General features: G+C 43.4%; 1 protein-coding gene across 2 annotated transcripts in view; it reads left to right on the top strand.

Moving 5' to 3' along the window:
• The window catches only part of LOC110493304 (inositol hexakisphosphate kinase 1), a 96513-nt gene that overhangs the window by 8826 nt on the left and 66591 nt on the right, over positions 1-21096 (top strand). The window contains exon 1 of one of the 2 annotated variants that reach the window (XM_036950956.1): positions 1788-1981. The exons of the other annotated variant lie outside the window; for it this stretch is intronic. The gene's annotated coding sequence lies outside the window, so the exon portion shown is untranslated. Of the gene's footprint in view, positions 1-1787; positions 1982-21096 lie in introns of those variants that run through there. 2 annotated transcript variants of the gene reach the window in all.

Here is a 21096-nt window from a genome sequence, read left to right as displayed (position 1 = left end):
GAACGACACATTTTTCACCCCGTCAGCTCGGGGATTTGATCTAGCAACCTTTCGGTTACTGGTCCAACGCTCTAACCACTAGGCTACCTGCCGCCTGTTTGAATCGTCAAACAATTGTGCCCATCCCTAGTCAGTGTGATTTGGCGTTAGCCTGGATTCACACTTTGTCCCCTAATTCCTAGATGGCCGTCAGTTATGATTAGCTCAATGCGTCCAGTTGGCGTGGCAGCAGATCAGTCAGGTGATAATTGTGGAGTATGGTATTGACACAGAAGTCTAATATCCCCCTGGGTCTGTCCCTGGGTCTGTCCCTGGGTCTGTCCCTGGGCCTGTCCACGGGTCTGTCCCTGGGTCTGTCCACGGGTCTGTCCCTGGATCTGTCCACGGTTCTGGGTCTGTCCCTGGGTCTGTCCACAGGTCTGGGTCTGTCCATGGGTCTGTCCACGGGTCTGTCCATGGGTCTGTCCACGGGTCTGGGTCTGTCCCTGGGTCTCTCCCTGGGTCTGTCCCTGGGTCTGTCCCTGGGTCTGTCCCTGGGTCTGTCCACAGGTCTGGGTCTGTCCACGGGTCTGTCCACGGGTCTGTCCACGGGTCTGTCCACGGGTCTGTCCACGGGTCTGGGTCTGTCCCTGGGTCTCTCCCTGGGTCTCTCCCTGGGTCTCTCCCTGGGTCTCTCCCTGGGTCTGTCCCTGGGTCTGTCCCTGGGTCCGTCCCTGGGTCCGTCCATGGCCCCGTCCACGGGTCTGTCCCTGGGTCTGTCCACGGGTCTGTCCCTGGATCTGTCCACGGTTCTGGGTCTGTCCCTGGGTCTGTCCACAGGTCTGGGTCTGTCCATGGGTCTGTCCACGGGTCTGTCCATGGGTCTGTCCACGGGTCTGGGTCTGTCCCTGGGTCTCTCCCTGGGTCTCTCCCTGGGTCTGTCCCTGGGTCTGTCCCTGGGTCTGTCCCTGGGTCTGTCCACAGGTCTGGGTCTGTCCACGGGTCTGTCCACGGGTCTGTCCACGGGTCTGTCCATGGGTCTGTCCACGGGTCTGGGTCTGTCCCTGGGTCTCTCCCTGGGTCTCTCCCTGGGTCTCTCCCTGGGTCTCTCCCTGGGTCTGTCCCTGGGTCTGTCCCTGGGTCTGTCCCTGGGTCCGTCCCTGGGTCCGTCCATGGCCCCGTCCATGGCCCCGTCCATGGCCGCAAACAGGACTGTCGCCACACTAAAGAGGCTTAGAGGGTTCACGTCTCTTGAAATCTCTCTCGAATACTATAGTAATTAGGACAATAATATCTGCAAAAACACGTTCAGACCCCAGTCCTTCCTAACTACAGGTTATTGACAGGTTATTGAATGTGCTCATTTGACTATTTCTCCAGCAGGGTTTCTCAGAGAAAGCCTCGACTTCTATGTCAAAGATAATAAACAAAAACAATACTACAATCTGCAAAAACCCTCCATCAATTACTGTAGTAGTATGTACAGTAGTTTTATTTTACTACATTATTTATACTATAGTTCATTGTAAATACTACAGTGAATACTGCATTATTTATACTCTAGTTAACTGTAAATACTACAATATTGACTGTAGTGTTTTTGCTCACTTTAGTCTGCAAAAACACAGGTGAATACTAAAGTATTTATACCATAGTATACTATACATTTTTTTTTTTATGTGGGTTGGAGTGTTGGATTGGGGAATTTTCTGGAGGTAGACTGAAACTGGCTGTACAGGAAGGAATGCAGTTTGTTATGTCACAGAAATACAAGGCTTTAATCCCTCCCCCTTTTTGAACGCTGAGCATTGGATGGTCTGTTGAACTGAGTGCCACTTAATGTTCTATAGGACTAAGAGTATGGACTACCACAGCACGGCACGGCTAGCTCTGTACTGACAGAAGAGTGGTGAACAAGGGGTGTTCTTAACTGCTGGATGTGACTGTACTTCTCTGGTCATAAGAGCTGGGACTTGTCAGACGAGGATGCCACAATGATCAGGTTACGAGACTGTTTTATTTTTTATGTACAGATGTAGGATCTTAATTGGACCTATATTGTCAAAGCAACATTTTTTTATGTTTAGTCCATGATAGTCCTTGATCAATGGTTAGGCTATTAGCTGGCTAAAAATGGACTCTGTGAAAAGTGCAATCCTGTGTGTGTTAGTGTGTTTTCAGTGAATGTATGTAAATCACACAGCTCATTTGCATTTCCTGCGGCGTGGGAAAATTCTCAACAAAACGTTTTATGTTGATTTGAGTCATTTAGCAGCCGCTCTTATCCAGATCATCTTACAGGAGCAATTCGGTGTAAGTGCCTTGCTCAAAGGCACATCGATAGTCGGCTCAGGGATTCTCAAACCAGTGACCTTTCGGTTACTGGCGCCAATGCTCTTAACAGCTAGGCTGATCAAATGAAGATCCTACATCTGTAGCTACTTCAGTCATGTCTTTTCGTTTCTGGTCTAGATAGTGTTAATGCTTAATTGAACAGCGGGAGTGGTGTGAATTTTGCTTCTCTAAAAATAACTTTGTAGCTTTGTGATGTTTGGGATGGATGTTTGGGATGGATGTTTGGGATGGACTCTGAGGTCGTAGATTGACTTGGCTACTCTTAATTGTAGGCTAGGGTCTATTTCATATCCATTGCGCTGACACCGACCGTCGTGGAAGGCTGTTTTTTTTCCTAATATAGTCGGGCAAAGCAGTGTCAGATCGTCATGGTTATTGTGGACAAATATTGTGCGATATTAGAGTCATCGACAGTCTATGAAGAAACAATGAAGCGAATGTGTTCTGGGCAGATGTTCTTTCAGTAACCTGCTATTTCTATATGGGGTCATTCCATTTCATTTCAATCCCTTTTTGACCACACCCATTTTTGATTTGAACAAAACTTTCCATACACATTTGCCAAGTGGTCAAAGTGACATTTTGGACCTGAATGCCAAAATATTCAGGAGATAAGAGGTGCTCAAAGCTGACCCATTTTGCATACCCCACCATACCATGCGACATCCATGTCTTCATCACTGGAAAATATAAACGGTTGAGTTTGATATTATTTAAAAAGATTCTCCGGTTCTTTTTGTATACTTTTTAGCCAGCAGTTCTGAAAGCAGTGCTCACGAGCCAAAAGGGGTCCCCGAGAAGTGGGTACTCTGTCATGTGTGCAGAGACCGTATGTGCAGCACTCTGTTGTGTTTGCCTCTTGCTAGCTGTCACTCAAAGGGCGAGGGGATGAAGCGCATTGGCTGGAACTTGGATTGATAAGGGGTTGGCCCAAGTGGGAGGAAAATGTAGCTTTTAAACTAGGGATTTCGTGGCTAATTGAGGTAAAATTGTATTTCTGCTCATAGATTATGCATGTATAAACTATCCAATGACAAATCCAGCCCAAAGCGGGAGGTAAAAAAGAAATGCTAGTCACCAAAGTTCCAGAGAATGTCTTTAAAAGCTTACAAACAGGCTTGTCAAACTATTTTAGAATGTCTTGAAATTTCCTAGGTCCAAGAAGCTTCTAAACAGCTTCTACTTCCAAGCCATAAGACTCCTGAACTTCTAATCAAATGGCTACTCAGACTATTTGCATTGCCCCGCCCCCCCCCCCTGCTACTCTCTGTTGTTATCATCTATGCATAATAACTCTACCTACATGTACATATTACCTCAATTACCTCGACTAACCGGTGCCCCTGCACATTGACTCTGTGCCGGTACCCCTGTTTTGCTATTGTTATTTTACTGCTGCTATTTAATTACTTGTTACTTTTAATTCTTATTCGTATTTCATATATATATATATATATATATATATATATATATATATATATATATATATATATATACCAACATTGCCGTTAAATAAAATATATATATAAAATATTTATGCCGTTTAAAATATTATATATATATATATATATATATATATATATATATATATATATATATATATATATATATAATATTTTAAACGGCATTGTTGGTTAGGGGCTCGTAAGTAAGCATTTCACTGTAAGGTTGTATTTGGCGCATGTGATTAATACAATTTGGTATATTTTTTATTGTATGTACTACCGTACAAAAGTTTGGGTTCACTTAGAAATGTCATTGTTTTTGAAAGAAAAGCAACAAAAAAATATTATCCATTTTTAAAATAACATCAAATTGATTGGAAATACAGTGTGGGCATTGATAATGTTGTAAATGACTGTTGTAGCTGGAAACGGCTTATTTTTTTAATGGAATGTCTACCATAGGCGTACAGAGGCCCATTATCAGAAACCATCACTCCTGTGTTCCAATGGCACGTTGTGTTAGCTAATCCAAGTTTATCATTTTAAAAGGCCAACTGATCATTAGAAAACCCTTTTGCAATTATGTTAGCACAGCTGAAAACTGTTTTTCTGATTTAAAGAAGCAATAAAACTGGCCTTCTTTAGACTTGTTGAGTATCTGGAGCATCAGCATTTGTGGGTTCGATTACAGGTTCAAAATGGCCAGAAACAAAGAACTTTCTTCTGAAACTCGTATTCTTGTTCTGAGAAATGAAGGCTATTTATTGCAAGTGAGAAATTGCCAAGATACTGAAGATCTGGTACAACACTGTGTACTACTCCCTTCATAGAACAGCGCAAACAGGCTCTAACCAGAATAGAAAGAGGAGTGGGAGGCCCCGGTGCACAACTGAGCAAGAGTACAAGTACATTAGAGTGTCTAGTTTGAGAAACAGACGCCTCACAAGTCCTCAACTGCTTAATTAAATAGTACCAGTCTCAACGTCAACAGTGAAGAGGTGACTCCGGGATGCTGGCCTTCTAGGCAGAGTTCCTCTGTCCAGTGTCTTTGTTTAGATCTTAGATACGTATCCAATCGCCTTGGTAGAGAATGATGCACATCTCTAACGTCTATGATTGGTTTAGGTATGGTCCCGTCGTCTATGATTGGTTCAGGTATGGTCCCGTCGTCTATGATTGGTTCAGGTATGGTCCCGTCATCTGTGATTGGTTCAGGTATGGTCCCGTCGTCTGTGATTGGTTCAGGTATGGTCCCGTCGTCTGTGATTGGTTCAGGTATGGTCCCGTCGTCTGTGATTGGTTCAGGTATGGTCCCGTCGTCTGTGATTGGTTCAGGTATGGTCCCGTCGTCTGTGATTGGTTCAGGTATGGTCCCGTCGTCTGTGATTGGTTCAGGTATGGTCCCGTCGTCTGTGATTGGTTCAGGTTTGGTCTGGTCTGGACCAACCAGATGTGGTCCTGTTTGGTGGCTGAGCTCATTAAAATAATCGCCAGTCTGTAGAATAATAACCAAATATGCAACAGGAGCATATTAAATATTTCTACCTTTCTTGTACCTATTTAGGACACATCACCATGAAGAGAATGACATTCATATCCATCATTATGTATTTCTGTGTAGTACAGATCACGGAAGCAATGATGTCATTCTGATTTGTTACCGGGTGTTAATCCACTTAATTTACTGTAGTTAAATAATCAAAAGAGAGAGAGAGAGATTTTTTTAATTCAAGGTGTCATGTCATAGTTGACATCCCTTTTAAAAAAATAAATTAAAAAAATCTTAATTTAGAGCAGATATTTTGGGGGAAAAATGTCACAAAATAGTGTTTTGTTACCAAACTTTGTATCTGCAAAGTTCTTCCATGTGTTTTTGTAAAATGTTTAGTGTAAATTGTTTAGTCTTTGTTCGTCGAGAAATAAATGTGTTTTTGTAGTTGTTTGGGATACATTTTAAGTCCCCGTGGATTTGCCCTCGACAACTGTGTATGGGTGACTCGAGTCTTGGTGATTGACAGAAGATCAGTTGAGTCAATTGGCAATGGGTGTGTAACTTTTCCCAGTATTTTAATGCACTACTTTGGACCAGGGCCAACACCAGGGAATAGTTTGCCGTTTGAACGTCAAGTAGAGACATACTGCACCCGCTGCATCCAAGGAGATGGTCGTTTTCAACATTTATCCTGGCAATTTTTGTTTTACTTAAAGCTAGATGTATGCTTATGACACACTCCCTGATATAATACCTTTGGTACCACTAGTTATTAGCCAGCTTGGCAAAGTAGGTTTTAAACTCTTTCAACTCTGAACTGTCGGAGCACGCTGCCATAGAGAGACGTTAATGCTTTCCGCCAACGCAGCCATCTGTTGATCACCAACGAATGTGCCTGTAGCCTTTTCCCATCTAGATAAATCTAACAGCTACTCAAAGCATTGAGCTATATTTGAGATTGCCATTCATTTCCACCCATGCCTATTTGCACACTGCATCTCATATTGACTTGTTAGTCAATATCTCTCTCAGGGAGAATGTGATTTTAGCCTATAGTTGCCTAGATGTCAGCCGTGGTGGCCAATGGCCAGTGGGCAGCACGTGGAAAGGCTGTGAACTTTTGAGGCAGAATCAATCACTGTGTCGTAGGCTGCAATAATATCCTTTATGATCATTTGTAGCTCGGTTGGTAGAATGGTGCTTGCAACACTTGGACAGTGGGTGCGATTCTCAGAAATACCTGTACGTTAAATGTATTTATTCATGATTGTAAATTGCTATGAATAAAAGTATCTGGAAAATGGCATATATTAGATGATGTCTGTCTACATGTGTCTATGGTTAGAATACTGAAGCGTTTGGAGTAAAATCCCAGAAATCCCAGAAACCTGGCAAGTTTCTGAATGGTACAACTTTAATTTGGAGACTCGCGTTCTGTTCCTGGAAGTCATTGGTTGTTCTACGGATCAACTGTGGTCCTTGGCGCGGCCTGGTGTGGACATCCTGGCCTGCTCTGCTCTCTCTAGTAGGCTGATAGAAATAGCTGCTAATCTGGACCAGGATGTTACTGCAGTACATAGAGTTGGATAGAGAGCGCACCTGGAACAAAGCCAGTTTTAGAATGAGCAGTGCCATTTTTGAAGGCTTTCACCATTTTGAAGTCGTCAGCTCGGTGGGATTATTTACAAACTGCCAATATACTCAGAAGAAGAACCAACAAATAAGAAATGTACTACTTTTAACATAGTTTAATGGCTCTTTCAAAGAAAGCCCCATGGTAAGGATTGGAGTTGTCATCTTTCCATATCTATGTTCCAGTCTAATGTTGTGGATCCTCAGCCTTCCTGTCCCGTTGATGATGTAAGTGCTTAGTTAGAGCTCCACAAATCTCATTTGCGAATGCGTAGCAGCCACAACCCACATCCTGGATCCAACCGCAACGGATGGAAAATCTTAAAATGCACAGCAAGCAGAGATTACTGCTGTTTGTGTGAACGAATGAAGCCTTCGGTCTCCCATTCCTTGTCATGTTGTTGTAGGTGTTGGTTTGGCTGTAGCAATGCATTACAAACCCCTCTTGACTTAAATTGACACACATCAGATCTGTTAATATGAACACATAAGAGTCTAATCCCTGTCTAAGCTTGGGTAGGGAGGGGTTTCTACTAAACTATATGGAATTGTTTTAAGAAGGTCGTACCAAGGATCCTTTTGATATTTGATTTAGAATACGAAGACCCCTTGAAGTATCGAAAAAATATAAAAACATTATTTGATGAAAAATGTTGTCAGTACCGGCAGATGTGTTAATGTAACTGAGTCAGTACCGGCAGATGGGTTAATGTTACGTCACTGAGTCAGTACCGGCAGATGGGTTAATGTAACTGAGTCAGTACCGGCAGATGGGTTAATGTTACGTCACTGAGTCAGTACCGGCAGATGGGTTAATGTAACTGAGTCAGTACCGGCAGATGGGTTAATGTAACTGAGTCAGTACCGGCAGATGGGTTAATGTAACTGAGTCAGTACCGGCAGATGTGTTAATGTAACTGAGTCAGTACCGGCAGATCTGTTAATGTTACGTCACTGAGTCAGTACCGGCAGATCTGTTAATGTAACGTCACTGAGTCAGTACCGGCAGATGGGTTAATGTAACTGAGTCAGTACCGGCAGATATGTTAATGTTACGTCACTGAGTCAGTACCAGCACATGGGTTAATGTTATGTCACTGAGTCAGTACCGGCAGATGGGTTAATGTAACTGAGTCAGTACCGGCAGATGGGTTAATGTTACGTCACTGAGTCAGTACCAGCACATGGGTTAATGTTATGTCACTGAGTCAGTACCGGCAGATGGGTTAATGTAACTGAGTCAGTACCGGCAGATGGGTTAATGTAACTGAGTCAGTACCGGCAGATCTGTTAATGTAACGTCACTGAGTCGTTGTAGATGAAAGGCTAGGTGATATTGCCTAAAAAACACATTTCAAATTTATGAGCGATTCACAATATAGATAGAGCCTGTTTTTAAAAAAAAAAATGTAAATGTTTTCTCTAAATATTTTTTTGTTGCACAATTAAAGGTCAAATACACTTCATTTAAAACAGTCAGCAATAATCAAATTAATTCAGGACTTGTGAAGTTATACCTAGGCTGAATATAAGCCTTCCACAACCATCAGACCCATTAGTGGGTCTGATCAATCAATCAATCAAATTAATTTTATATAGCCCTTCGTACATCAGCTGATATCTCAAAGTGCTGTACAGAAACCCAGCCTAAAACCCCAAACAGCAAGCAATGCAGGTGAAGAAGCACGGTGGCTAGGAAAAACTCCCTAGAAAGGCCAAAACCTAGGAAGAAACTTAGAGAGGAACCAGGCTATGTGGGGTGGCCAGTCCTCTTCTGGCTGTGCCGGGTGGAGATTATAACAAAACATGGTCAAGATGTTCAAATGTTCATAAATGACCAGCATGGTCGAATAATAATAAGGCAGAATAGTTGAAACTGGAGCAGCAGCACAGTCAGGTGGACTGGGGACAGCAAAGAGTCATCATGTCAGGTATTCCTGGGGCATGGTCCTAGGGCTCAGGTCCTCCGAGAGAGAGAAAGAAAGAGAGAATTAGAGAGAGCATATGTGGGATGGCCAGTCCTCTTCTGGCTGTGCCGGGTGGAGATTATAACAGAACATGGCCAAGATGTTCAAATGTTCATAAATGATCAGCATGGTTGAATAATAATAAGGCAGAACAGTTGAAACTGGAGCAGCAGCACAGCCAGGTGGACTGGGGACAGCAAGGAGTCATCATGTCAGGTAGTCCTGGGGCATGGTCCTAGGGCTCAGGTCCTCCGAGAGAGAGAAAGAGAGAAGGAGAGAATTAGAGAACGCACACTTAGATTCACACAGGACACCGAATAGGACAGGAGAAGTACTCCAGATATAACAAACTGACCCTAGCCCCCCGACACATAAACTACTGCAGCATAAATACTGGAGGCTGAGACAGGAGGGGTCAGGAGACACTGATGGTTGTGGAAGGCTTATATTCAGCCTAGGTATAACTTCACAAGTCCTGAATTCAATTATTCTATCAAAATAGTTTAACCTTTTTTTTTTTTTTTGCAATAATCTTTAAGACTTTAAAGTTTATCTATGAAAAATGTTATTTTTTGTAACAGATTTAACCAGAACCATGCGTAATGCACATTCACTAATTATGTCTAACTTCTAGTAGCAGGCATTATAGGTCATTAACCCAGGTCTCTTAAACAATCTGTCAAGCACAAGTCCACGTGCTAATGAGTAGCCAGCTTATCTTTAATATGTAAAGTATAGCCAACGTGGATCTATTTGCTAGCTAACAAGGTTGAACAGTTATCACACCCTTCTGTCCGTCTCCAACTGAACAGCTTGTCCACTTTCTGTATTCCACATGTTGAAATCATGTGGCCTACCATATTTCTCAGAATGAGAACGAGTTGTCGATTCCTTTTTTTTAAAAATAATTGTTTTATGCTTATTGCACATTTATAAAACGCAGACTTAGTCAGCTTGTATAACAGTATTTGTCTAAAATGCTGCTAGCGGTACTCGCTGCCACGATACCACTTGCGTCAAACTGAGCTTTCATTTTCCAGAATCAATGTTCATTGATTCTGTCGTTTTAGTAGTGTCTGCTCTGTGTCCAACTTGATTAGTCGAGACATAAAAAATAAATAAAGAGTATTATACTTTCTACATCTATTCCGGTAAAATAATGTCTGTGTGTTTTGTGTCCATAAGACACATTCTGTGTTGTAACGAACCTCAAATGCAAATAGTGAGTTGGAACCTCTTGTCAGAGAGGAAGATGTGATGCTTTGTGTGTGTGTGTGTGTGTGTGTGTGTGAACCAGAGGCAGAGGTTTCACTACTCGCTAAAATCTAATTAAAATAAAAATAAAAAAAGGAAAGAACATGTTGGACTATCGTACAAAAGCATAATGTGGAATGAATGTAATTGTATATATTGCCCAGCTCTATGGGAAAGAGGTACAGTGGGGCAAAACAGTATTTAGTCAGCCACCAATTGTGCAAGTTCTCCCACTTAAAAATATGAGAGGCCTGTAATTTTCATCATAGGTACACTTCAACTATGACAGACAAAATGAGAAAAAAAATCCAGAAGGAGCTACTGTGTCTAGAGAGAACCTCAGAATCTATGGCGTAGTAGGAGCTACTGTGTCTAGAGAGAACCTCAGAATCTATGGCGTAGTAGGAGCTACTGTCTAGAGAGAACCTCAGAATCTACGGCGTAGTAGGAGCTACTGTCTAGAGAGAACCTCAGAATCTATGGCGTAGTAGGAGCTACTGTGTCTAGAGAGAACCTCAGAATCTATGGCGTAGTAGGAGCTACTGTGTCTAGAGAGAACCTCAGAATCTATGGCGTAGGAGGAGCTACTGTGTCTAGAGAGAACCTCAGAATCTACGGCGTAGTAGGAGCTACTGTCTAGAGAGAACCTCAGAATCTATGGCGTAGGAGGAGCTACTGTGTCTAGAGAGAACCTCAGAATCTATGGCGTAGTAGGAGCTACTGTCTAGAGAGAACCTCAGAATCTATGGCGTAGTAGGAGCTACTGTGTCTGGAGAGAACCTCAGAATCTACGGCGTAGTAGGAGCTACTGTCTAGAGAGAACCTCAGAATCTACGGCGTAGTAGGAGCTACTGTCTAGAGAGAACCTCAGAATCTATGGCGTAGTAGGAGCTACTGTGTCTGGAGAGAACCTCAGAATCTATGGCGTAGTAGGAGCTACTGTCTAGAGAGAACCTCAGAATCTATGGCGTAGTAGGAGCTACTGTGTCTGGAGAGAACCTCAGAATCTATGGCGTAGTAGGAGCTACTGTGTCTGGAGAGAACCTCAGAATCTACGGCGTAGTAGGAGCTACTGTGTCTAGAGAGAACCTCAGAATCTATGGCGTAGTAGGAGCTACTGTGTCTAGAGAGAACTTCAGAATCTATGGCGTAGTAGGAGCTACTGTGTCTAGAGAGAACCTCAGAATCTATGGCGTAGTAGGAGCTACTGTCTAGAGACAATCATGCTCCCTCAGCATCCTTCTCCAATCAATCCATCAAGCTCCAGAACAGACAAATCAAGAAAGCTATTAGAAATACTGCTAATACAGTGGGGCAAAACAATATTTAGTCAGCCACCAATTGTGCAAGTTCTCCCACTTAAAAAGATGAGAGAGGCCTGTAATTTTCATCATAGGTACAGAAAATCACATTGTAGGATTTTTAATGAATTTATTTGCAAATTATGGTGGAAAATAAGTATTTGGTCACCTACAAACAAGCAAGATTTCTGCCTCTCACAGACCTGTAACTTCTTCTTTAAGAGGCTCCTCTGTCCTCCACTCGTTACCTGTATTAATGGCACCTGTTTGAACTTGTTATCAGTATAAAAGACACCTGTCCACAACCTCGAACAGTCACACTCCACTATGGCCAAGACCAAAGAGCTGTCAAAGGACACCAGAAACAAAATTGTAGACCTGCACCAGGCTGGGAAGACTGAATCTGCAATAGGTAAGCAGCTTGGTTTGAAGAAATCAACCGTGGGAGCAATTATTAGGAAATGGAAGACATACAAGACCACTGATAATCTCCCTCGATCTGGGGCTCCACGCAAGATCTCACCCCGTGGGGTCAAAATGATCACTAGAACGGTGAGCGAAAATCCCAGAACCACACACATGTCTCTTAAATGACCAACAGAGAGCTGGGACCAAAGTAACAAAGCCTACAATCAGTAACACACTACGCCGCCAGGGACTCAAATCCTGCAGTGCCAGACGTGTCCCCCTGCTTAAGCCAGTACATGTCCAGGCCCGTCTGAAGTTTGCTAGAGAGCATTTGGATGATCCAGAAGAAGATTTGGAGAATGTCATATGGTCAGATGAAACCAAAATATAACTTTTTGGTAAAAACTCAACTCGTCGTGTTTGGAGGACAAAGAATGCTGAGTTGCATCCAAATAACACCATACCTACTGTGAAGCATGGGGGTGGAAACATCATGCTTTGGGGCTGTTTTTCCAGGACGACTGATCCCTGTAAAGGAAATAATGAATGGGGCCATGTATCGTGAGATTTTGAGTGAAAACCTCCTTCCGTCAGCAAGGGCATTGAAGATGAAACGTGGCTGGGTCTTTCAGCATGACAATGATCCCAAACACACCGCCCGGGCAACGAAGGAGTGGTTCGTAAGAAGCATTTCAAGGTCCTGGAGTGGCCTAGCCAGTCTCCAGATCTCAACCCAATAGAACATTTTTGGAGGGAGTTGAATGTCCGTGTTGCCCAGCAACAGCCCCAAAACATCACTGTTCTATAGGAGATCTGCATGGAGGAATGGGCCAAAATACCAGCAGCAGTGTGTGAAAACCTTGTGAAGACTTACAGAAAACGTTTGACCTCTGTCATTGCAAACAAATGGTATATAACAAAGTATTGAGATAAACATTTGTTATTGACCAAATACTTATTTTCCACCTAATTTGCAAATAAATTCATTAAAATTCCTACAATGTGATTTTCTGGATTTTTGTTTTGTTAATTTTGTCTGTCAAATTTGAAGTGTACCTATGATGAAAATTACAGGCCTCTCTCATCTTTTTAAGTGGGAGAACTTGCACAATTGGTGGCTGACTAAATACTTTTTTGCCCCACTGTAAGTCTGGAGGCATATACCTCTTTTGCCAGGATTCTTTGGACTCCATTTTGTTCATGATTGTATGATGTCATCAGCATCGCCTTAGGTCTTGACCTTCCAGGTCAGTACAGTATTTCCATATGTTAGTATCAGTGTGAATACTGCTGTCCTGTTAACATCAATTCATCCACTGTGATGATGTACAATTTGTTCTTCTTTACACATTCTAAAGTTCAATCTATTCTACTGGGAGACAAACTATGTTTTTAAGCAAATATGTGTCTGTTGACAGAGTGATTCCATCAAGAGACAGATGTGTCCTTCTATATTAGGCCCTCTAAAACCCATGAGAATACTGTGTTTACTGACCAACGTCCCTGAGGGGGGGAGGGGGGGGGGGGGGGGTGCGCTGTGTTGACAACAGCGTTGTTTAGTCTGTGGACTGTGGGAGGGAAGCGTCTGTGGCCCTGGTTGATCAATAGGGCAACAGGGACCGTACCATCGTGATACTTAGCTACTGATACAATATGTGTTGCCATTCTCCTGATTCTATATATATATAGGGCCCTATATAATCTGCGATGCAGTGAACGCGGAAGGAATCCCATCATGCAGACATTTTAAAAGGGAATTCAATAGTGTTAAAACATGTATTTAATAGGATAGGACTGGTCGATTGTTTGGTCGCAATTTTTTTGTATGATTGGTGCACAAGACACTTGTCTGATTCGTGCCTGTCTGATTCGTGCCTGTCTGATTCGTGCCTGTCTGAGTGGACTAGTACCAAAAAGAAGACCATTTTATAACAATTGAGCTTTCTCCCATGTTGGATAGAGGTCACAGTCCATGGCCTTTTCCTAGCCCATGTTGCTACGTGCATAATAGCAATGTTAACCAGCATATTGGTGTTGAGAACAATGTGGTGGAGGCAGCAGCAGAGTGAGGAGAGGAGAAAACAGCCCTCGTCTTAATTGAGGAGAGAGGAAACCCCAACTGAATTAGGTCTATAATCAATAGTCGTAACTGGTAATAAATGCACCTGGCTTTATAAATCTACAGAAATAAGACCGATCCTGCTTCTGTTTCCTGTTTGAGTGTGTAACAGCCTACTGATTCCGTGAGCTCCAAGCTGCATGCAACCAGTAACCAGTAGGTAGCCTAGTGGTTAGAGTGTTGGGCCAGTCACCAGCAGATAGCCTACTGATTCCGTGAGCTCCACGCTGCATGCAACCAGTAACCAGTAGGTAGCCTAGTGGTTAGAGCGTTGGACTAGTAACCGGAAGGTTGCGAGTTCAAACCCCCGAGCTGACAAGGTACAAATCTGTCGTTCTGCCCCTGAACAGGCAGTTAACCCACTGTTCCCAGGCCGTCATTGAAAATAAGAATTTGTTCTTAACTGACTTGCCTAGTTAAATAAAGGTAAAATAAAATAAAAAAATAAATAGAGCGTTGGGCCAGTCACCAGCAGATAGCCTAGTGTTTAGAGCGTTGGGCCAGTAACCAGCAGGTAGCCTAGTGTTTAGAGCGTTGGGCCAGTAACCAGCAGGTAGCCTACTGATTCCGTGAGCTCCAGCATGCAACCACAACGTGTCAGACTAGGACATTTAAACAAATTCAGCTGTCTTGAATCTTTTCTGTCATAAATTATTTAAATGTTTTTGTTTTTTGTTACAACAGACTGGTGGTTAGAGCGTTGGGCCAGTAACCAGCAGGAAGTCTAGTGGTTAGAGAGTTGGGCCAGTAACCAGCAGGTAGCCTAGTGTTTAGAGCGTTGGGCCAGTAACCAGCAGGTAGCCTAGTGTTTAGAGCGTTGGGCCAGTAACCAGCAGGAAGTCTAGTGGTTAGAGAGTTGGGCCAGTAACCAGCAGGTAGCCTAGTGTTTAGAGCGTTGGGCCAGTAACCAGCAGGTAGCCTAGTGGTTAGAGCGTTGGGCCAGTAACCAGCAGGTAGCCTAGTGGTTAGAGCGTTGGGCCAGTAACCGAAAGGTTGCTAGATTGAATCCCCGAGCTGACAAGGTAAAAATCTGTCGTTCTGCCCCTGAACAACGCAGTTAACCCACTGTTCCCTGGTAGGCCGTCATTGTAAATAAGAATTTGTTCTTAACTGACTTGCCTTGTTGAATAAAAATATATATATTTTAAATGTTTTAAATTGAATGTTTACACTGTTGTACCCTGATGAAGACAGCTTGTTTGTCGAAACGTTGGTTATTAGGTTATTCAATTATTGCATCTGAGCTCCTAGAGTGTGCGGCTCTCCTTTAATTTTTCAAGTGTTCTACTCCGCTAGCCAGCACCTCGCCTAAATTGGTGTGCGTTTCTTTCGCCTCTAGTTTACACTGTTCCAAACAGAAAGAGTAATGGTAGGCCAAGCTTTTTAAAAGGATCAGTTATGTTCAGGGAACTCCATCCATATGAGCGTCGGTGGACACTTACAGCTGGAACAGCACCATCTAGTGGTCAGAACTAGGTAATATCAGGCTGTAAGATTTTTTATTTTATTTATTTCACCTTTATTTAACCAGGTAGGCAAACAAAAAGTCTATATACAGTGAGTGCAAATGAGGTAAGTTAAGGAAATAAATAGGCCATGGTGGCGAAGTAATTACAATATAGCAATTAAATACTGGAATGGTAGATCGGCAGAAGATGAATGTGCAGGTAGAGATACTGGGGTGCAAAGGAGCAAAATAAATAAATAAATACCAGTATGGGGATGAGGTAGGTAGATAGATGGGCTGTTTACAGATAGGCTAAGAACAGGTGCAGTGATCTGTAAAATGCTCTGACAGCTGGTCCTTAAAGCTAGTGAGGGAGATGTGAGTCTCCAGCTTCAGAAATTTTTGCAATTCGTTCCAGTCATGGGCAGCAGAGAACTGGAAGGAAAGACGACCAAAGGAGGAATTGGCTTTCGGGGTGACCAGTGAGATATACCTGTTGGAGCGCGTGCTACGAGTGGGTGCTGCTATGGTGACCAGTGAGCTGAGATAAGGCGGGGCTTTACCTAGCAGAGACTTGTAGATAACCTGTAGCCAGTGGGTTTGGTGACGAGTATGAAGCGAGGGCCAACCAATGAGAGCGTACAGGTCTCAGTGGTGGGTAGTATATGGGGCTTTGGTGACAAAACGGATGGCACTGTGATAGACTGCATCCAGTTTGTTGAGTAGATTGTTGGAGGCTATTTTATAGATGACATCACCAAAGTCGAGGATCGGTAGGATGGTCAGTTTAACGAGGGTATGTTTGGCAGCATGAGTGAAGGATGCTTTGTTGCGATATAGGAATCCGATTCTAGATTTAATTTTGGATTGGAGATGCTTAATGTGAGTCTGGAAGGAGAGTTTACAGTCTAACCAGACACCCAGGTATTTGTAGTTGTCCACGTATTCTAAGTCAGAGCTGTCCAGAGTAGTGATGCTGGACGGGCGAGCAGGTGCGGGCAGCGATCGATTGAAAAGCATGCATTTAGTTTTACTTGCGTTTAAGAGCAGTTGGAGGCCACAGAAGGAGAGTTGTATTGCATTGAAGCTTGTCTGGAGCTTACCTCTTCCGTCTACCCCCTCCTTTTTTGAACATTCTGTTAAAAATCGCGCAACATTTCAGCGTCCTGCTACTCATGCCAGGAATATAGTATATGCATATGATTAGTATGTGTGGATAGAAAACACTCTGAAGTTTCTAAAACTAGTTAAATCACGGCTGTGACTATAACAGAGCGTGTGTTTCATCGAAAAGCGCAAGAAAAACTGGTCACTGAAAACTGAAAAAAATATCCATGCGCCACTTGCATGTATTGTTTAAGGGACACCAAATTACAGCTTCCACACGATGTCGCCAGTCTTGTCAATTTCCTGGGAGTTATTTCTTGGTCAAACAAAGGAGAGAGATTCCATTCCATCCGGTCTCCGACAGGACGTCTTGGAAGAGAGATTTCCCAAACATGATTTGAAGACGTGGAGCTATTGAATACACATCGCCCCGTGTTCAATTTGATAGATTATTAACGTTTACTAATACCTAAAGTTGGATTACAAAAGGATTTCGAAGTGTTTTGTGAAAGTTTATCGTTGACTTTTTTAATTTAAAAAAATGACGCTGCGTTTTGAAACTGTGTTTTTTTCTGAATCACAGTTTCCATAGATGGATATTTTGGGTATATATGGACCGATTTAATCGAAAAAAAGACCCAATAGTGATGTTTATGGGGCATATAGGAGTGCCAACAAAGAAGCTCGTCAAAGGTAATGAATGTTTTATATTTTATTTCTGCTATTTGTGTAGCGCCGGCTACGCTAATTATTTTGTTTACGTCGCCTTCAGGCATTTTGGGGTGTTGCATGCTATCAGATAATAGCTTCTCATGCTTTCGCCGAAAAGCATTTTAAAAATCTGACTTGTTGGCTAGATTCACAACGAGTGTAGCTTTAATTCAATACCCTGCATGTGTGTTTTAATGAACGTTTGAGTTTTAACGAGTACATTTAGCATTTAGCGTAGCGCATTTGCATTTCCAGGTGTCTACTTGAGACATCTGCGTCTCAGGTAGGAGCAAGAAGTTAACACAGTGTCCAAGGAGGGGCCAGAAGTATACAGAATGGTGAATCGTCTGCGTAGAGGTGGATCAGAGAATCACTAGCAGCAAGAGCAACATTTGATGTATACAAAAAAGAGAGTCTGCCCGAGAATTGAACCCTGTGGCACCCCCTATAGAGACTGTCAGAGGTCCAGACAACAGGCCCTCCGATTTGACACACTGAACTCTATCAGAGAAGTAGTTGGTAAACCAGGCGAGGCAATCATTTGAGAAACCAAGGCTGTCGAGTGTGCCAATAAGAATGTTGTGATTGACAGAGTCGAAAGCCTTGGCCAGGTCGATGAATACGGCTGCACAGTAATGTCTCTTATCGATGGAGGTTATGATATCGTTTAGAACCTTGAGCGTGGCTGAGGTGCATACCGAGAAGGTATGGTGGGTTTCGAAATGGTCAGTAATCTGTTTGTTAACTAGGCTTTCGAAGACCTTAGAAAGACAGGGTAGGATAGATATAGGTCTGTAGCAGTTTGGGTCTAGAGTGTCACCCCCTTTGAAGAGGGGGATGACCGCGGCAGCTTTCCAGTCTTTGGGAATCTCAGACGATATGAAAGAGAGGTTGAACAGGCTAGTAATAGGGGTTGCAACAATTTCGGCAGACAATTTTAGAAAGAGAGGGTCCAGATTGTCAAGCCCGGTTGATTTGTAGGGGTACAGATTTTGCAGAACATCGGCTATCTGGATTTGGGTAAAGGAGAAATGGTGGTGTTTTTGGCGGGTTGTTGTGGAGCGTGCCGGGCAGCCATGTGGAAAGCATTGCCAGCCGTAGAGAAATGCTTATTGAAATGCTCAATTATAGCGGATTTAGGACTATATCTATTCCTAGTTCTAAATCTTTTGAGAGGGGCATGCTTATTTAAGATGGTGAGGAAGGCACTTTTAGAGAATAGCCAGGCATCATCTACTGACGGGATGAGGTCAATGTCATTCCAGGATACCCCGGCCAGGTCGATTAGAAAGGCCTGCTCGCAGAAGTGTTTCAGGAAGCGTTTGACAGTGATGAGGGGTGGTCGTTTGGTCGCAGACCCATTACGGATGCAGGTAATGAGGCAGTGATCGCTGAGATCTTGATTGAAAACAGCAGAGGTGTATTTGGAGGGCGAATTAGTTAGGATGACATCTATGAGGGTGCCCGTGTTTCCTTATTTGGGGTTTTTATTTATTTATTTTTTATTTTACCTTTATTTAACTAGGCAAGTCAGTTAAGAACAAATTCTTATTTTCAATGACGGCCTAGGAACAGTGGGTTAACTGCCTGTTCAGGGGCAGAATGACAGATTTGTACCTTGTCAGCTCGGGGGTTTGAACTTGCAACCTTGCGGTTACTAGTCCAATGCTCTAACCACTAGGCTACCCTGCCGCCGTTGTACCTGGTATGTTCATTGATAATTTGTGTGAGATTGAGGGCATCAAGCTTAGTTTGTAGGATGGCCAGGGTGTTAAGCATGTCCCGGTTTAGGTCACCTAGTAGCATGAGCCCAGAAGATATATGAGGGGCAATCAGTTCACATATAGTATCGAGGGCACAGCTGGGGGCAGAGGAAGGTCTATAGCAAGTGGCAACAGTGAGAGACTTGTTTCTGGAAAGGTGCATTTTTAGAAGTAGAAGCTCAAATTGTTTTGGTACAGACTTCGCCTGCAGAGTTCTGTATTACTTTCTAATTTTGCAGTAGATTGTAACACCGCCCCCTTTGGCAGTTCTATCATGGTGGAAAACGTTATAGTTAACAATGGAGATTTCAGGGTTTTTGGTGGTTTTCCTAAGCCAGGATTTAGACACGGCTAAGACATCTGGGTTGGCAGAGTGTGCTAAAGCAGTGAGTAAAACAAACTTAGGGAGTAGGCTTCTAATGTTAACATGCATGAAACCAAGGCTTTTACGTTTACAGAAGTCAACAAATGAGAGCACCTGGGGGGTGGGAGTGGAGCTTGGCACTGCAGGACCTGGATTAACCTCCACATCACCAGAGGAACAGAGGAGAAGTAGGATAAGGGTGCGGCTAAAGACTACACAAACTGTCCGTCTAGCACGTTCAGAACAGAGAGTAAAAGGAGCAGGTTTCTGGGCACGATAGCATAGATTCAAGGCATAGTGTACAGACAAAGGTAAGGTAGTTCAGGGGCAGAACAACAGATTTGTACCTAGTCAGCTCGGGGATTTGAAGATGGGAAACAAACCTTTATAACTTGAATTTCTTTCAACTAAAACATCACACAATTCACTGAGAATACATTACATAGGATGAAGAAGCAATACTCCAAGGGGCATCTCCATACTACTAGATGTCAGGTAGTTTATTTATTGAATATAATATGAATCCTAATAAATATAAACGGCCCAATCATTTAACTTAGTTTCTCATATCAAATTATATATCAACAAAATAATGTTGCAGGAATGCTAATCTTTACTGTTTCTAACTACAGAAACAATGTCTGAACATTCTGAGATGGTAAGTGTCATGACTTGCTGAAAGGACATGGAACGACCCGCCCTGCTACTGATCCTGATTCAGCAACTAATTATGAAGCTCTTGGCTAGTTGAATCAGGTGTGTTGGGACCAGGCTGGTATTGAAATGTTACAGAATGCTGTTATAGTGTATGGGAAGGGTTGAGGATAGGGGGAAAGAGGTGGGTAAGGGCAGTTGGGCCACTCCATGTGAAGTGTTCCACTGTCAGGTCTGTCCCCTCTTCAGACCTCTCTCTGTTCATAGTGGCTGATTGGTGTTCCACTGTCTGGTCTTTCCCCTCTTCAGACCTCTCTCTGTTCATAGTGGCTGGTTGGTGTTCCACTGTCTGGTCTGTCCCCTCTTCAGACCTCTCTCTGTTCATAGTGGCTGATTGGTGTTCCACTGTCTGGTCTTTCCTTTCTTCAGACCTCTCTCTGTTCATAGTGGCTGATTGGTGTTCCACTGTCTGGTCTTTCCTCTCTTCAGACCTCTCTCTGTTCATAGTGGCTGGTTGGTGTTCCACTGTCTGGTCTTTCCCCTCTTCAGACCTCTCTCTGTTCATAGTGGCTGATTGGTGTTCCACTGTCTGGTCTGTCCCCTCTTCAGACCTCTCTCTGTTCATAGTGGCTGATTGGTGTTCCACTGTCTGGTCTTTCCTCTCTTCAGACCTCTCTCTGTTCATAGTGGCTGATTGGTGTTCCACTGTCTGGTCTGTCCCCTCTTCAGACCTCTCTCTGTTCATAGTGGCTGATTGGTGTTCCACTGTCTCGTCTGTCCCCTCTCCAGACCTCTCGCTGTTCATAGTGGCTGATTGGTGTTCCACTGTCTGGTCTTCAGACCTCTCTCTGTTCATAGTGGCTGGTTGGTGTTGCACTGTCTGGTCTTTCCCCTCTTCAGACCTCTCTCTGTTCATAGTGGCTGATTGGTGTTCCACTGTCTGGTCTGTCCCCTCTTCAGACCTCTCTCTGTTCATAGTGGCTGATTGGTGTTCCACTGTCTGGTCTTCAGACCTCTCTCTGTTCATAGTGGCTGATTGGTGTTCCACTGTCTTTCCCCTCTTCAGACCTCTCTCTGTTCATAGTGGCTGGTTGTTCC

The sequence above is a fragment of the Oncorhynchus mykiss genome, chromosome 17 (genome assembly GCF_013265735.2).
Source record: "Oncorhynchus mykiss isolate Arlee chromosome 17, USDA_OmykA_1.1, whole genome shotgun sequence".
NCBI classification, from domain to species: Eukaryota; Metazoa; Chordata; class Actinopteri; order Salmoniformes; family Salmonidae; genus Oncorhynchus; species Oncorhynchus mykiss.
Note: the sequence above shows the minus strand (reverse complement) of the source record. Positions and strands in the feature narration are given on the sequence as shown.